Below are 19,078 nucleotides of genomic sequence, written 5' to 3'. Positions count from 1 at the left end.
ACTTGAGACCCCAAACAGTGCTTTGGTAGTCATAATGTATGGTAAGTGGATCAACAGCATTAGCATGTCAGTGAGCTTGGTAGAAAAGCAGAATCAAAGGCCTAATCCCAGATCCAGGGAGTTGGGAGCTGCATTTTTACAAGAGTCCAGGAGACTCATACAAACAATGAAGAATGGCCAGCAGTGGTTCACAATTCATTTCTGTCCTAGAAATGTACAGGAATCCTGTATTTTATGAATGAATGTTCATCAAACTTATAAAACAAAATGAAATGAATTTAAAAAATTAACATGGACAAAAAATGAAGGGCAATCAAGAAATTCCTACATAAATATAAGCTCAGAGAGTTTGTCAGCAGCATATCAGCCCCACAAGAAATGCAAAGGGAAGTTTTTCAGGTCAAAAACGATAGAATATAGACAACAGATTGAACTTGCATAAAGAAATAAAGATTTCAAGTAAAAGAAATGTCATGGGAAATATAATGCCATTACTATGGTTTGGGGGGGTTATAATTCCACTTTTTACATATTACAGGAACTAAAATACAAACACATGAAAAGTAATGATTAATCAATGGTTTGGGAATTATATAAATAGGCAATTTGTAACAATAACTTCATAATGGTGAGTGGATGGTGGTAGAGGAATATATTATATGTATGAAAAGGAAGTAAAGTAGATATAAAAACAAATGAAATTGTTATAAAATGTGTTAAATTTAAGTCCATGATAACCCAAAAGAAAATATTTCAAAAATATGCACAGGAAAAAAGAAGAAGTGTTTCTAAAGTGGTCAATATATAAATGGGGAATGAATTTGAATGGATGTTTATCCAAGGAAGATGTATATATGGCTAATGAGAATACAAAATGATGTTCAAATATCATTGGCTTCTAGGCAGATGCAAATCAAAGCCACAGTGAGATATCAACTCATATCCAATAGGAAACAATTATTTAAAAAATGGAAAGTAACAGAGGTGCTGGTGAGGATACAGAGAAATGGGAATGTTACATTCACCGTGGAACTCTGAGATGATGTAGCTGCTATATGGGAATATTTTCATGGTTCCAATGGAAATTGAGTATAGAAATACTATTTGACACAGCATTCCCAACCTGAGATATATACCAAAAGAATTGAAAGCAGGGACCAACACAGGTATTTGTATTTCAAAGTTGTAAGTATTGCTTAAGTAGCCAGAGGGTGGAGGGAACCCAAAGGTTCACAGCATATGAATGTATAAACAGAATGTTGTGTATACATTCACTGGAATATTGTTCAGCCTAGAGAGGAGATTATGATGCATACTGCCATAAGGATGAAGCTCAAAGACCAGAGGGACAGATATTGTATGAATCCATTTGTATGGCACTGCTAGAATGAGCAAATTCATAGAAACAGAAGGTACAGGTTGCAGGGGTCAAGAAGGGAGAGGGGAATAAATTCATGATGGGTGTAGAGTTTTGTTTGAGGTAATGTGAAGTTTCAAGTAATGCCTGGTGGTAAGGGAAGCAAATCATTTTGGTTTTGGTACCCAGAGTGTGGTGCTGTACTGTAAATACCAAAACAGCAGAAATAATTTTGGAGTTGGGTAATATGTAGAGTCTGCAATTGTGTCTTGTTCACTAATAAAGGCTTAGATTGTTTTGAAGAGAATGTTCATAGAAATATGGACACTAAAGTTATTTCTGATGAGTCTTTAGACAGAAATGATGCATGTGTTATTGGAAACTGGAGGAAAAGTGATACTTAGTTTAAAATAGAGACCTTGGCAAAATTGAGTTCTGATGTTGGATGGTAGGCTGAACTTAAAAGTGATGAGCTGGATATTTAGCTGAGATTTCCAAGCTATGTGTGGAAAGTGCAGCCTGATTTATCCTTGCAACTTACAGTAAACTGTGACAGGAAAGGGATGAGTTGAGAACTGAAGTACTGGGAACAAAGAAATGAGAAATTGATGGTTTGAAAAATGAGTTTTTGCAATTTGAGTCCCCAGAGAATAGTGCTCAATTTGAGGATTTCACTGAATATGGATCTAGTCAGCAATTTCAGTGTAAATCAGGATTGGAAGTGCAGTTATCCAGAAAGTATCTGTGGAAAATCCTACTGTCTGATGGAGTGGACCCCTGTTTACAACACACAAAATCAACAAGTTTAAGGTGAGACCTGCATGAATGGAACCACTGGCAACCTGGAGCTGCCAGCCTGCACTAGGACAGAAAAAGATACATTGAAGGAAGAGAATTACTTCAAGGGCAGAACCATGGAAGCTGAGGCCTGCACCAAAGATATCTTTTCAAGCCAAGAGAGCCAAGACTAAAAGATGTTAATCCTGTTACTGGAGTCCTTTATAAATGGAATGAATACAGAGAGAAAGATAAAGCCCTAGAAGAAGCTGAAAGCAACGAATCCTTGAAAATAAGGCAGAGCCCAACAGACATTGCTACCTGCCTTGTCATGTGACCAAGGAGACAAGGGTCATAGGCAAGTGGTCTCCAGGTAGAAAGCACTGCCTTGATGACTTGATTTGGATATTTATAGGGCCTCAATAATGTAAGCACATAAAACAATGAATTCCCACTGTTTAGGCTGAAGTGTTTCATAGTATCTGCTTTAAAAAGCTTAGGAAGCTTAGGAAACAAAAGTAGACATCAAACATATGAATATATGCAAAGTCACAGGAGAAGAAACAGCAGAGAGAATATTCAGAAAAATATGGCTGAAAACTTCCCAAATTTAATGAAAGATTTATATATACACATAGAGATGCTCAAGGAATGCCAAATAAGATGATACCAAATAGAATCACACTGTGACATGTTACAGTCAAACTGTTGGATGCAGATAAAAAGAAAGTGTTATCAGATAAAGTTATAAAAAGGAAAAGACATAAAACTGTACAACACAGTGAGCCATAATGTAACTATTGACTACAGATATTATAATTATATATACACACACACACACACACACACACACACATCTTAGCATCTCTCCTATTGTACTGTGAGTATGGGAGAAAAGGTTTGGTAATGGATGATGCTGGGGTGGAAAGCACTTTTTTAAAGAGTCAGGTACAAACACCCATAGGGAGTTCTTAAAAAGGTGGTCTACCCATCTAAGACCCTTACAAGATGTCATGGCATACAAGTTATAGGGAGAGAAGTAAAAAAAAGAAGACGGTAATCAAGCATCCCATGCTGCCTCTTTTGGTGGTAGGGGAATGGAGATGGACTGAGAAATGATAAATGCCAAAATAAAACCAAATGACTTTACACTTCCAAACAGAATTGAATAGAGGCAGAACTGATGTGAATCTGCAAAAAACTGTGGGGACTGGACGCAAATTAAGACTCTTAACATTCATATAGGCTGCAACTGCTTTGGCTGTCAATTGTCACCTATTATTAACAATGAAGAAAACCACAAACTGACTTATAAGCAGGTCAAAATTAAACAAAGAAATAGTTATTACTGAAGCTTGTTCATCCATCACAGAATAGAAAGGTTTTTAAATGGTTAGCAGGTTGACTCAAAAGAGGTATAACTGCAAGCAGATATTTGTCCTCATGAAATTTCAAAACTTCGCATTGCAAGACGAGATTCTTGATTTTGCTCAAGTACCCAGAAAACATTCATCTTCCAAGTTGAAGTGACAAATTACCAACATTTATATTGACGAGTGGAAAACAAAAGCAGCAAAACAGAAACAGATAATGACCATATATATATACACACACATGCACACACAAACAGACATATACATAAGATTAGTCTAGAAGACCATGAACAATGGTCTAGGTCAAAAATGAGTAGGATATTTCTATTTTCTTTACAATTTAAAATATTTCCCAAATTTTCTTCAATGTTCACATATAATTTTTTTGTATAACTTAATTATATCACAATATTTTAATTTGCTTTAAAACAAAACCATTCAAGTTCTCCTTTTCCTTTTTAGCTGTTTACATATGAAGAGTAAAAAAAAAATTATAAACACCAGTGAATATTTTTCTAACAAAAGCTATTGTGTATTTAAAATTTTACAAGAAGGTAAGCATTGTGATGATCACCATCAAACTTTATTAGTACTGACTTATAATCTCCAGTTAAAGGTGCCATCTAATGATCTCCCCAACCCCAAAATAATACTGTAGATATGGCTGCAATGTTTTCAGATGTCCCAAGCCTACATGCAGTAGAATTGGCAATTTAAAATAGAAAAGTCACTGGAAAGTGATATAACAATATCACTTCATCAGTTTTAATAGGAAAACATCTGTATTAATGGGGTAACCTGCATGTGTGTGGGGGGGTGTATCAAAACTACTTTTGCATGATTTTCCTCTAAACATACAACTTCTGTATTTAAAAATGTCAACTAAATATTCTACATCTGGCAAAACTGTCTTACATTCACAGATAAATGCCGAGGGAACTGTAACACCAGACTGGTCCTATAAGAGATGCTAAAGAATAGACAATAGATACTATCTACATGAAGAAATAAAGATCTTCAGTCAGGATAACATGGATAAATACAAATGACAGTATATTGTATTTTTGGTTTGTAGATCCACTTATTCCTACCAGATCAAAAAGATAAATGCAAAAATACAATGATAAATCAGCAGTATTGGGCACATAATGTACATACACACAATTTGTGACAATAACTACACAAAAGTAGAGGGATTCAGGGGTGTAGGGAGCAGTTTGTGCATAATACTGAAGTTAGTTTAGCATAACAGAAAATTGAGATTTAGAATGTTAAATTTCAGCCTCATGGGAACTACAAAGAAAATATGAGAATGCACAAGCTCATAAAAAGAGGAAGAAGAGTATTTGCGGTCAGGGGTGGGAAGACCAGGAAGATGAGAAAGTTTTAGTAATGGAAGGTAGCAAGGGCACCACAATACTGAGAATGTGATTCATCCCATCCAATGTTAGTTATGCTTTGGGAGAGCTTGACATAGGAAAGTTTATCTTGTATATATGTTCCTATAATTAAAAAATAAAAAAAGAACACTCAAATAGATGATAATTAAATGCACTTAGATGTGATCTAGCAATAGAGGAGAAAAGGATAAAAGGGAAATTACTAGGCCATAAAAATGGACTATAGACTGTATCCTTTACTACCAAAGTTAAATTACTTGAATTTGACAACTACATTTAAGGTTATGCAAGTGAATATCTATTTCTTAGGAAATGTAAACGGCATAATTAAGTCTTCAAGGAGCATGATGTATGTAACTGTGCTAGTTTGAATATATTATGTCCCCTCAAAAGCCATATTCTTCAATGCAATCTTGTGGGGCAGATGTATTAGTGCTGACTAGGGTGGACTCTTTTGATTGTTTCCATGGAGATGTACTGCATTAAATTCTATTCATCATTTGATTTAATCTGTAAAGTAACTCTATACATTTAGAATTATTATTCTTATACAGTTGAGACTAGATTTAAACTTTCACTGACTTACTAAATGTTATATAAATAAAAAGCTGGCAGATCTAGAATCTAAACTCTGGATTTTTCAGTCCAAAGCAGCACCCCATAAGATGGTACTATATTTTTTCTCTGCAGAGTGACTTCTGAATGTGCTCTAAATAATAACATTCTCTAAAATTGAAATATGCATGGGGATTTTACGATACAATTTGAAGCATAATACCACATTTTTCCACATTGGTTGCTCTTAAAAACACATATATGTAAACCAAATGATGAACACATATTTCATGGCTTCCAATTACAATATAGATTTCCAAAACCTTATTTTTGGAAACATTAAAGATCATGGATGATCTAATTGATAATTCCTTGACAGAAATTCAAACTAATGAAAGGATGCAACTGTACTTAAGAAGAGACAGAGTAAATACCATTTAGAAAAGAAAACTGCAATTAAATATTCAGTATACTGTCATTTCATTTTCTGGAGCCCTATCTCTTCTTAAGGACTCTAAGGAAAGCATTTTTAACCTCTTTGTTCCTATAAATGAGTGGATTCAGCATAAGGATCACCATAGTACAAAAGACAGAGGCCACTTGATCCCTTCCCAAGGAATAGGACTGTTTTGGTTTTAAAGAAGTAAAAATCATGGTGACATAAAAGATGCACCCAGGAGGTGGGAGGCACAAGTAGAGAAGGCATTGCACTTTCCTGAAGTGGAATTAATTTTCAGGATAGTAGACAGTATGGACCCATAGGACACAGAGATTGTGATAAAAGACATTATGTTGAAACTAGCTAAAATCATTATCATGATTTCAGTGTTAAGAGTTTCACTGCAAGACAGGGATAAAGCTGGGGTTATAGCACAGAAAAAGTGAGAAATTACATTGGAGTTGCAGAAATGCAAACTGCTTATGTACAGAAAAATGGCTCAGGATTCAGTGCTGCCAGTCAAGTAGGACACTGTGATGAGGGTGTAGCAGAGTCTCCTGGACATAACAACTGGGTAATAAAGAGGATTGCAGATGGCTACATAGTGGTCATAGGCCACTGAAGAGAGAAAGTAAAATTCAGTGGCACAGAAGAAAAAAATACACCAGGGTGAAGCAGCACTTGAATGAAATATAACTGTTGGAAGTCAGTAAGTTATCTAAGGTTTTAGGGATGATGACCACTGAGTAACTGATGTCAAGGAATGACAAATGACTAAGGAAAAAATACAAGGGGGTGCGAAGCTGGAGATCCAGGTGACTTATCAGTATTATCCCTGCATTCCCCAGCACAGTAATCAGGTGTATCCGAAGAAACAGTATGAAGAGGACCTGCTGGAACTCTTCAGAGTCTTTCAATCTCAGAATGATGAAATCAGGCACATTTGTGTTATTCCTACTTTCCATAGCATTCAATCTTTGTAAACTGTTGAGAAATCAAACGTGATACTTAACATGAATGACTCCAAAACTGATTTATTTAAAGTAATGATCTGGCATTTAAAAATAAACATTAGTTTAGCAATTCCAGAAATTCGTAATAGTAGTTTGCAAAATATGACTGAAAAAGATCTTAGTTGGACTGCCAAATATAAATGAGGTATAAATCATCATTGGGATATTATATAGTAGAAACCCATATGTAGTGCATTATTAGAATGAACATAACACTGATATAAATACTTCCCTTCAATTACTGAAATTACAGTATTTCATCTATATTTCCAGATGAAAATATAACATATTTATTAGCATTACACATTTGTTAGATGATAAAAAGGGCACAAAAAGTTAAGTATTTATACAGAATCACAACCATTAAATATTGGTGGCTCTGTGATTCTACCAAGATTGGTTGGCTGCATAGATCATCCTAATAATGCTAAATTCCTACTTACATTTAATTTCAGAAAAAATCTAGTTATATAATAAATGATGATAGAGCATGTTAATGCATCATTCACTATTCTTTTACACCCTATATTATTTAATACAAATGACAGATCAGAAATTAAACCTTAAGTGTATTAACATTTTAGGGCAGAGATTTCTATTAATTTTCAGAGGATATATTTTTAAACAGATTTGATAATCACAATTCTTCCAAAAATTATATTTTCAATATATGTTCCTTATTTGATGATCTGATTACATCAGTTCCATATTTCCATTTCTACAAATGCTCTCAGTACCTAGGGAAGGCCCACATGATATATGTATATATATGCACTCTTCTAATAATATTCTCATTTTTTTGAGATAAACTAAAACACTTTCACTTTGAGATTAATACTTAGCAGTAGTCAAAATAGGTTGAAAACTTCTTCCAGCATTAGCTGTCAAGAGATTTGTCAAACTCAAATTTTTCTAACAAACAAAATATATAAACCATGTAAGAAGCCTGAAATTTCTTCAATATAATGTTTCCTTTCAGATGAATTATGCATATTTTTTTGTACATGTATTTTTGGGGACAAAATAAACCAACCTAAATTTTTTTCAGGTCCTGGTCAAATAGAAAGTTTACCTGGAAATTTTGTGTCACAAGTATATCAGGGAAATATTGTGAACATATAGCAGAATATCCCTTGCCTTTCTCCCTAATAATGCCATGACAGCTCTTATATTGAATATGGCTCATAATTTCACATTTGCTCATCTAAGGGACCAATTTCCAAAGCAGATTTCTTGGCATCATTCCAAGGATAAAAGTTGAAGGATTAGTGCATAACTGTTAGGTTTGTAAAGGAGAGTTGCCTTCTTCATGGAAGCCACATAATTTTGAGCATTATATTTTGGCATTCTTTCTGCTGCTCTAATTTATGACTGAAGAGAAGTTATTTTTAGAGATATTCTTAATTAACCTGTAGCTGAAAAGCTAGACCATTGTCACCAGGGATAGGATAGCATATTTTTCTCAATGAAATATTTCTTTAAAGGTGTGACCCAAACATAGAATTGAACATAGTTCTATACACAAAATTATACCACAAAATTCAAAGAAAATGAAACTCCCTTATAAACGTTATTCTTCAGATGTATTTTCTTCCAAGCTTTTCATTTGTGCATATAAAGCTTATATATATGTGTGTATATATACATATATATATGTGTATTACATGTTAATATAATTTCATCACACTGGATTTTCAGAATATCATTTATTAAATATTTATAATAAACCTTATTAAAATAGACTTTTGTAAAATCCACAGTTTCATGTATTTTGCACTGAATGGTGAAGGACACCTAACTTCTTTCTAGGAGTGTTCTCCAGTGGGTGAATGGGCTTTTTGAGGTATCACAAGGAAAACATGGTGGTGTTTCTCTATTCAGGTTTGAGAGTGTAAACTAATTCATCAACACAGCAGATATAACATTGTATTTAGCCAACATAAAGTTTGTGCAATTTGTTTTATTATTTTAATGTATTGTCTTTTATTATATTAAAATGAGAGAAGAAACTAAACATCGTTTCTGAGATGAGTAAAGCTTTTATAATAATTTTACTTCCTCTATATACAACAGGTTAAATACATTCCTGTAACTCTATCATTAAGTAATGATAGTGAAAACAATTTTCACATAGATTTTGAAGAAACTCACGCAAGAATTGCTGTTTATACTGCAGAATTTCAGGAGAAAATTTAATGGTATGGATCATGGAATTACAAAATAATACATATTTGATGAAGTCTTTAATATACATTTCTCAACTCATCAAAAATTCAGTGCTACTGAGGAAAGCTTACTTGGAGATTAAAATCCAGCATTAATTTATTTCACAGGTAACCTTGGCAGTTAAGATGTTCTATGTCAATGCCACTTCAACAGAGTCTGCTTGCTCCTTTCAAAATCACTATCTGGGAGTTTTCTTCAAGCATTAAAACCAAATTTTATAGTCATCAAATGTACTTTCATATAATACAAGTAATAGTCAAAGAAAGAATAACTCACAAAACTTCTATGACTAAACATTTTGATAAACTGTTATTGTTTGGATTACAATATAAAATCTCTAATAGCAAAATAATTCTCATAGAAGATCAGGAGTAAGAATCAGAAAGGAAACAAGACTTACTTATCCTACATTTCAAAAATTAGAACCCTATCCCTGATATTTGTTCAGTGTTTTCTTTTTAATTCCATTCCTCCTTTGAACTCCCTCAATTTTTCATGTATTTTGAAGCTTTGTTTAGGAATTTTAAACTTTCCTGAAAAACTGGCTCTATTATTATTTTATACTGTCCTCCATATCTTTGAAACATAGCTGTCTACTCTTCAGGAACATTGGGGAAGTAGACATTTGACAAAATCCAGTTTCCAGAGAATTAAGGATTCCATTAAACCTTGATTACTTGGTTACACAATATTAGTGCAAATCTTTCTATAATGCTTTCAAAATTTCCCTGCATTCTTCAACTTATCTGCACAGTTCATGCTGCTTTGGCTTCTCAAGATAGGCATAAAATATTTGCTACTTTCCTGGACTACCAGGGCCTATTGCCACATGTAGACATAGGATACAGTTTACCTTTATACTGATTCTCCATTGACCACTTCATTTTCTTCTATTTCTCACCTCTCCTTAATCCCCCTCAATTAATTTTCAAAGTATCAGCCCTTGGAAATATTTTCCGGCTATTTAATTTTTAAATTTTCTTGTACTTGTCTGTTGCCATTTCTTATTACAATGGAGAAAATCACAGTTTAAAAAGCAATCAACTTATTTTACCTGCATTTTAAATGTGACCCCATTTCTCTGATAAGAACAAATGGCAAAAATTCCCTCATCTCTTTTCCTTTTACTTGATCTAGGACATAAAAAGTTTTCTGAAGTTTACATATTCTACCTATATGGAAACTAAATATGTGGGCAGCCTATAGAATAATTAATAGACTCACTGTTGGCTGAATGTTTTGGCTGTCAAGGAATACTGACTCGCAAAGGTGTATATATATGCCATTTTATGTGTTTGGAAACCTTATAAGTATAATTAGTTAAATGAAAGCAATTAGAAATGTAAGTCCACAAATGCATTGGCACACATACATATTATCTAGCTAGCTATCATCTGCTTGCATACAAAAAAGTAAATTTATATACATAAATATGTAAATTTTTGTGTATGAGGCTTATTATGACAGAGTTCAACATTCCTCCCCCATTGAGCTTTCATCATCACCTTTCCACAGGCTTTAATTTTTTCTCATGTATAATTTTTATTGTTTTTGATTCCTTACTGTCAGTCTATATGATAACCTTTCATTCTTATTCCAACTTTATTATTCTATTTCCTCATATGTACTCCATATCAATTACTGAACATCTTAATAAAATAAGCTTTACTTTCAACATTTTTTGACAGATTAAGCAACATTTTATTAACATAAGAAGCCTTTATAGCACATTACTATCCCAAGTAAATGTATATGTATATATTAGATATAGATATATTAATAGATACTTTTATAAAAGGAAGGAATAAAGAAAAGATTGTCTATTACTATGCACTACATATCTTTTTCAAATAAGAACCTATAGTATAAATCCAGATTCAAACTGAAGATATGTAATTTCTTTCCTCTACTGAAATTTGTAATCTTCTAAAGATGCCACAAAGACTTCAGAATTCTCCCTATGTCCCCTATCAATTGATTTCAGTCCAGTATACTCTCAGTGAGTTTGAGAATATTTTGATTCAAAATAATTGGGAACAAAAGACTATCTTGATAAAGACATTTATAATTTTCAAAGTGCTTATATTAGGTGCATACATTCATATTTTACAAGTCATCATGTAAATGAAGTTTTTTCTTGCATTTTCATCACTGACAATGAAGATTGCTTTAGATTGTTCATGTTGCCTAATATAATGACAAAAGAGCTTTTGAGTATCTGCATATTGATTTTTTGAAGGGTGGGGGACCTTACTATCTCTCAAAATAATCATATACTTCAAGAACACAGCTCTCATTTGCCATCCCTTGCAAAAAAAGCTAAACTAATTCCCAACAGTTAGAGTGATTAATATTATAAAAATACTATTTTGCCCCTCATTATTATTTCTTTTCTAACAACCAATTTTTTTCCATATGAGACAGCTGGGACATTGAGAATGAGAGGACTTCTTCATTTTTCTCTCACATCATTCAACATTTAATAGCTTCAAGAGTGACCCAATTTCTTCCTGGAATATTTCCAGGAATTACTTTTCCTTAATATGTTTGTAATTAAAAGCAATTCCCAGTCTCTAAACATTTCCATTAACCCTTTTTTCAGTTTTGTAAAAGTGCATTGTCTGAGATTCTTAATGATTTTTTCCTGGATTTCTTTGCAATTGGGCAGGGTAGATAATTTCTTCTGAATTTGCCATCAGGAGGGTGAATATGTATTCTGGCTGTATTGTTCTAAGTAGAAAGTAGTAATACAATTCCCTTGCACTTGTAGTTAGGTATACCCATGTAAACGTGAGCAACTTGGACTTGCTTCATTTCTGGGAAAAAGCCTTAAAAGCAGGTACATGCTTCACCATGTTTTCTCATTACAATATTTCTTGTTCTGATTCTGATTCTTTCTGGTGATAGGAAAATGTTCAAAAATAGCTTGAGGTGATGAAAGCACAACTATAAGATGGTACTGTTAACAGTTGATTGTACACCATGGATGATTGTATTGTATGTGAATATGTCACAATAAAACTGAATTAAAAAAAGCAATACAACAAACAAACCCAAAACACCCTATTTATCCCATTTAAAAAGAATAGGACTTTAGAACCCACCTGACAGCACTATGAGAATAGAGTGAAAATGACTGACTTCCCAAAAGCTTCTACACAAAGAAGCAATGAGTACAGAAGTTTCTGGGGAAAAAAATGTCACATGGTAGAAGGGGATCTATTGATATAGGTTATCGGACAAAAAACAATGCTGTTGTATGGGGACAATTTCAGAAGTATTAAAGGAGGAGAGAATTTTAAAAAAAGGATCCGCCCTCATCCATTTGGCCCACATCTTAAATGAAAATAATGTATTTGAGTTATTTTGAGTTATTTTACAAAAGGTTTTATACCTACTGGAATGCAAATTAAGATTAAGCACATGTCTAAATTGGGTACATAATTCAACCTACTACAATTCTTCCTTGGGAACAAGAGAGGCTAGTTCTTCCCACATGTAAAACACATTTATTCCTCCCCATATCCCAAATCCTCAAGTCATTTCAGTAACAACTCTTAGTCCAAATCTCATCAAAAGCAGTTTTTGGTGAGGTCTGTCCCCAGGCAAACTTCCTTTCTTGTATGTGGATCTGTGAAACCAAGAAAACAAGTAATTTGATTCCAAAATATAATAGTGGGACAGATACAGAATAGATATACCCATTCCAGAGAAGAGAAATTGGAAGGAAAAAGAGATCAACGTTCCCAAAAAAGTTTGAAATCTAGCAGGCAAACTACATTAGATTCAATTTCTAAGAGTTATCTGTGGATCAGTGCTTTGTCCTCAGACTTGCTTGACTAGCAGACCACTCTTTGCAAGCAATTGGACAGTGGTCATGCTCTCTGAAAACATTAAGGCCTAGGCCCCATCCTCAACTTCTTGTGTCTGGGTCTTTCTGAAGGTTGGAGTATAAAACACCTTCTTGCTTTTGAGTGGAAGCTGAACAGTGCCTGAATATTCTGACAGTAGGTCCACCCCCTGCAAATCTTGGAAGACAAATCCTGCCATACTCAAATGTTTGGCAAGAAACCCTTCTCCCTTGTCCCAAGGTGATATCCCCTCTTCAGTGGAGACCCCGATGCTGTAGTTTTGCCCAGGATGTCATTTTTTTCTTCATTTTGTCCTATCTTTGTTCCATTCCTTCCAGCCTGGCAGTGTGTCTGCTCAAACAAAATTCTCAAAAACCATGTCATTTTTGCATGAAGTGAACAGGGGCCCAAGCAATCAGACAAAAAATATTTTCCAAAGATCCTTCCTTAGCAAAATACATTTTCAATCTCAACTAGAACACAGCATAATGGAACCTTCCAGAGTGATAGCAATATTCAGCTTCCTAAACTTGTCCCTGCTTACAGGATCATTTTCAGATCTGGAGAATTCATTTACATGTACAATACATGTCCCTACTTATTCACCTTGGGCAAATAACCAGGAATGAGGTGAAGGTCTCCTCACAAGTTTTTGAAGTGCAGCATATGCCTTTATAGACATAAAAAGATTATTTACTAGTTGTTTCTGGTTGTTTATTAGTTGCTCCAGGGAACTAATTTCCACTCCTCTCTTTGCTGCTATCTAACCTCCCTCCCTATATTTCCTTTATATGCTCTAAATTTTTAGAACAGTATTTCATTCCATTTATCTTTTTGCCCTTGTAATACCATGATATGGAGTTTAAATGTAGTTCTTTTATTTCCCCATGCTTAAATATGATGGGTTATTCTGACTTTAAAAATAGGTACAGATACCTGTTAGATATGGGTCAGGGTAGGCTTTTGAGTTTCTTGCTCAATGAATCACTCTTGACTTTTTAGGAAGGTCCTATTTCCATGTGTAGAGATACTTTAACCCTTATAGATAAACCTGTTCAAAGTAAGATATTCCCCATTAAAATAAGAGTTAAAGAAGTAGTTAGAGTTAGAGTTCAGCAGCTATGAATGTCAGTATTATCCCATACAGCAACTGTTAAAAAAGCTGAAAAAGACTTCAGACTTCAATTACAGATATGAATGAAGTAGACCTGGTTAGGAATAAGGTAAACCCAACTAAAGGGTAAAGGACAATACTGACTGAGTTTGTTTGTTTTGTTTTGTTTTTTGACTCTTTTAAAATACAAACTTTTTTGTGAGACCAAAGGAAGACATGTTATTTGGTGCAAAAATCTGTATTTTCTGTACCACACTAAATGAAACTCAAATGGTCAGTTTATTCAAACACCATAATTACATGGAACTTTGAATAGGGACGGACATCTGGTTTCCTTACACAAGACAGTGTGAAACCCCAATACATCCAAAAGTACTCTGGTCAGAGAATAAAAATGTATTTACTAAGTCCCACTGAGAGATTGGGGAAAAATGCACAAATATCAAACTTCACCACCTGGGGAATTACTGATATTCTCAGAAGCTTTGGGGACTACTAATTTAGAAGGCCAAACCCTTGATATTGGAGCTTGCTCTTAGAAAGCCTGTTATTGCAAAGGAGAGGCTAAGCCTACTTAGAATTGTGGTTAAGAGTCTCCCCCAGAGAACCTCTTTTGTTTTTCAGAAGGGCCCTTCCTTGCTCTAAGCCCACTCAGTAGGAAAACTCACTGTCCTCCCCCTATATGGGACATGACTACCAGTGGTATAAATCTCCCTGGCAATGTGGGACATAACTCCCAGGAATGAGCCTGAACCCAACATCTTGGGACTGAGAAGGTATTCTTGACAAAAGGAGGAAGAGAAGTGAAGCAAAATAAAGTAACAGTTGCTGAGAGATTTCAAATGGAGTTGAGAAGTCATTCTGCAGGTAATTCTTACATGTTATATAGCTATCCCTTTTTAGTTTTTAGTGTATTGGAGTAGCTAGAAGGAAACTGTTGAACTGAAACCCAGTAGTCTCGATTCTTGAAGATGACTGTATAACTATGTAGCTTATACAATGTGATTGTGTGATTGTTAAAACCTTGTGGCTCATACTCCCTTTATCCACTGTATGAAAACAGGTAAGTAGAAAAATGGGAACAAGAATGAAATGAATAGGGGGTTGGGGGATGGGATATTTTGGGTGTTCTTTACTTTTATTTTTATCCTTATTTTTAATTTTTTGTGATAATGAAAATGTTCAAAAATTTATTTTAGTGACTGCATAATTTTATGATGGTACTGTGAACAATTTATTGCATAATGCAGATGACTGTAGGCATGTGTATTTATCTCAACAACACTGAATTGAAAGAAACATCAATAGATTACCAATTCCTAGCAATAATAAAACAAAATAAAAAGCACACAAATGCATCTATAATAATAAACACACAGAATGAACTTTGGTTAAACCAAAGAATAGATATAAATTCTTCACCATATAAACGAAGAAAAATGTGAAAAAGTAATAGAACATCTAAATAAGTGGAGTAATATTCCCTTTACATGGTCAGTAGATCATTATTAAGAGGTCATTTGCTCCCAATTAGACTGCTGGAGTCAATGCAATCTCACTCAAATTCCCAGCAAGGTATTTTGTAGATATTCACTTTTTCTTATCCTAGAAGAACATACATATTATTTAAGAAGAAAGTTGAAGAACTCAAATTGCCTAATAACTATTTATTATGAAGGTACATTTAAAATGTGTGATGCTGGCACACAGAAAAAATGGAAAGCAATAGAGTTCACATGCAGATCCTTGCAAAATAGTCAACTGAGTACAATCCTTTCAATAAATAGTGATGGAACAACTGAACAGCCATATAAAAAAATATTTAAAAGACAGAAATTGTACATCTTTTGCAAAAAATCACTTAGAATAATTTAAAAGCTTTTGTGTAAGATGAAAAAATTATAAAAATTTAGAAGACAATAGAAGATAAAATCTACATGACAATAGATTTGCTAATAAGTTTTTATATGGATCATCTAAAGATAGTGTCATGAAAGGAAAAAAGATGTTAACAGGACTTTAATTTTTTTAAACTCTCTAATGTGGAAGACACTGCTAACAGAACGAAAAGATCAGCTCTGCACTGGAAGAAAGCTTTGCAAAACATATTTATCTAAAAATGAACTGTACCAAACTGTACAAAACACACACAGCTGGACAATAAGTAAACAAACCACCAAATTAAAAGATGGGTAAAGGACTGAATAGATACCTCACCAAATTAGGTATCCTGTTGAAAATAAGCAAAGATAAAGATATTCAACATCAATTGTCATTATGGAAAAACATACAACCACAATGAGAGACACTACACACCCACTGGAATGGTTAATGTCCAAAGAACAGATGGTACTGATTCCTAATGACACTGTGGAACAGGAACACTCATTCATTGCTGGGGGAAAAGGGATGCATAATAGCACAGCCACATAGGAAGACATTTTGGCATTTTGTACAAAGTAACATGTATCTTACCATGTGACTTATCAATTTCACTCCTGGGTATTTTTCCAACTATGTTTGATAGTGAATGTCCACATTAAAGAAAAGCATGCATATACTTACAGCAAGTTTTAGTTATAATGACTAGAAACTAGAAGAAACCAAGATGTCCTCCACTAGTTGAATGGATAGCCAAACTGTGGTTAATCCATGCCCTGTGATTCAAGACAGGAATAAAAACAAAAGAACTAACTTGCCACATATACATGGATGCATCTCAAATTCATATTACTAACAGAAAGAAACCAGTTGGACAGGCTACATAGTACATGATTAGATAACATCTATTACATTATGAAGCAGGAAAAAAAATTACAGAGATGGTAAACAAAATGGATTTTGCCAAGGATTCATGGTGGTAGGGTAGTGGACTGAAAAGGTGAAGCATTCTGTAGGATATTTAATGGGAGATTCCTGTCACTATGAATTTCACAAATCCATAGAATTTTACAGAACAAATTCTTAATGTGTGCAAATTTTAAAAATTCAGTTTAGAAGATGAAATTCACATGTGAGTTAAGAATCAAACTGAATTATAAATTTATGAAGCAAATTCACTGTAAGTGGGGAAAAATGTGCTAACCAACGTAACTTTGAAATAAGTGAAATCTGTAAGACTCTGGATAAAAGGAACTGCATATAAGCATTGGACTCTGATACAAAGTCATTGCCACTAGGGTACTTGTTAACAAAAACAAAACTACTGTACATGTATATCAAAAATGAAAATCAATTCAATAGATGGCAGATGGTGGGAGACCATCTTACTGTTGGAGTGGGAGGTTACTGAAGAGTCATGGGGGAAAGCTAGAACGACCCACTTAGTGATGGATTAGAGTTTGAAACATGGATATGAGCTCATTATTAACTTAATACAGATTGTTCCATGTAGAAATATTTATAGTAGTTAGGTGTATATATACAGCTTAGTACAGCCAGTAAGTTTCCTGACACTGTCAGCTGAGAGGGTGATCAATGATAGACACATTAAGCTCCTAGACCTAGGTTTCTAAATGCTATTCTCCAATAAAAGGAGCCTGTTCTCCCTTGAGAAAAGGCTGATTCTAATTCTGGGGAGTCCTGGAGAAACCTCTAGTGCCCAAAAGTAAGGAATTAAGAAGCAATAATGACAAAACACAAACACACACACTTACAAATATGTGTGAACAGGAGCCAACTGAAGGAGCTCCCAGTGGCCAAAACAGAAATAATTTGAGCAACAAAATAAATCACTTGGAAGTGCATTATAACCTGAAGTACAAGATGAATATGCAAAGGCCAGGATGATATAAATGACTAAATTGATGAATAAATGGGGAATACCAGAATTATCCCAACCAAAAAATTCCAATTTATTGATATAGACACTTATCCATCAAGGACTTTGAACTAAATTCCTCTCTCCTTAAGGGTGGACTGTGTATGGTGACTTCATTCCAAAAACTACATTGTTTGGGCAGGGGGAAAAGAGTAACTTTACAGAAAAGAATTCTGAAAAAAACCCACCTCAAATGAGTGTTGAAGGTGGCAAACATCAACAATAAAATATCAGTACAAGAGTTTGTACCTGTGATATACAGTAATGAGGATGGCACTTTACAACTGTGGTTTTTCCAAGAAAACACTGCAGCTTAATCATGAGGAAAAACATCAGGTAAATCTCAATTGGAGCACATTCCACAAAATTGCTCACATGTACTTCTGAATATTTTCAAAGACATTATAAAGAAAGAAAGTCTGACAAAATCTCACAGCCAAGGGGAACCTAAGTAGACATGGGGACTAAATGCAATGTGGTATCCTGGAATGGGATGTGGAAAAGAAAAAGATAAAACTAAGGAAATCTGGAAGAACAATGGACTGTGGTTAATAATAATGTATGCATACTGACTTACTAATTATCATAAATGTACCATGCTGATAAAGAGTGAAAAGAGAGTAAATGAACTTGTTTACATAAGTCTCTGCACTATTTTTTACTGTAACTGAAAATATTCTATGATAAAAATATATTATAAAACAGTTATATTTGTCCTAATATGTACCTTTTTTAATCATTCCTACTTTAAATTATTATTCTTTCTGTTAACTAGTCCTATTTTCACTAGTATTTATGACAAAAAATAATCTGATAATATATAATATCAAATAAAATCTATACTACATTTTTTACATTTGAGTATCAATGCATATGCATATAATTATTTTATATTACACTATGATTGGGGCTTGTTGGTGTTGTTCAGGTTTACCTGGGTTCTGTGGTGATTCTCGAAACATAAGGGCAAGGAGAGATGAGGGCAATAAGGAGCTATGCATTCAGGAGCCTGTCATGTGCCTGGGTAGCCAAGGTGAAAGAAGGGAGAGGTAGGATGTAGTGTGGGGGAGAGTTTGATATTTAGAATACTTAGTATCTGAAGTGTCTTTTTTCCTTTTTCTTTCTTTCTCAGCTGTCTGGGTTGCTTTTCACT

The 19,078-nt window shown here is 34.0% G+C and overlaps 1 protein-coding gene across 7 annotated transcripts in view; it reads right to left on the bottom strand.

Annotated features, from left to right (window-relative positions):
• The window catches only part of LOC119511718 (putative zinc finger protein 705G), a 64,213-nt gene that overhangs the window by 22,169 nt on the left and 22,966 nt on the right, over positions 1-19,078 (bottom strand). Inside the window, exons 4-5 of one of the 7 annotated variants that reach the window (XR_005212237.1) lie at positions 16,671-16,762; positions 7,009-12,771 (exon numbers count right to left, since the gene is read on the bottom strand). The exons of 4 other annotated variants lie outside the window; for them this stretch is intronic. The gene's annotated coding sequence lies outside the window, so the exon portion shown is untranslated. Of the gene's footprint in view, positions 1-7,008; positions 12,772-16,670; positions 16,763-19,078 lie in introns of those variants that run through there. 2 more of the 7 variants (XR_005212236.1, XR_005212235.1) reach the window with 2 other exon arrangements.

This window comes from Choloepus didactylus, chromosome 16 (assembly GCF_015220235.1).
Source record: "Choloepus didactylus isolate mChoDid1 chromosome 16, mChoDid1.pri, whole genome shotgun sequence".
NCBI classification, from domain to species: domain Eukaryota; kingdom Metazoa; phylum Chordata; class Mammalia; order Pilosa; family Megalonychidae; genus Choloepus; species Choloepus didactylus.
Note: the sequence above shows the minus strand (reverse complement) of the source record. Positions and strands in the feature narration are given on the sequence as shown.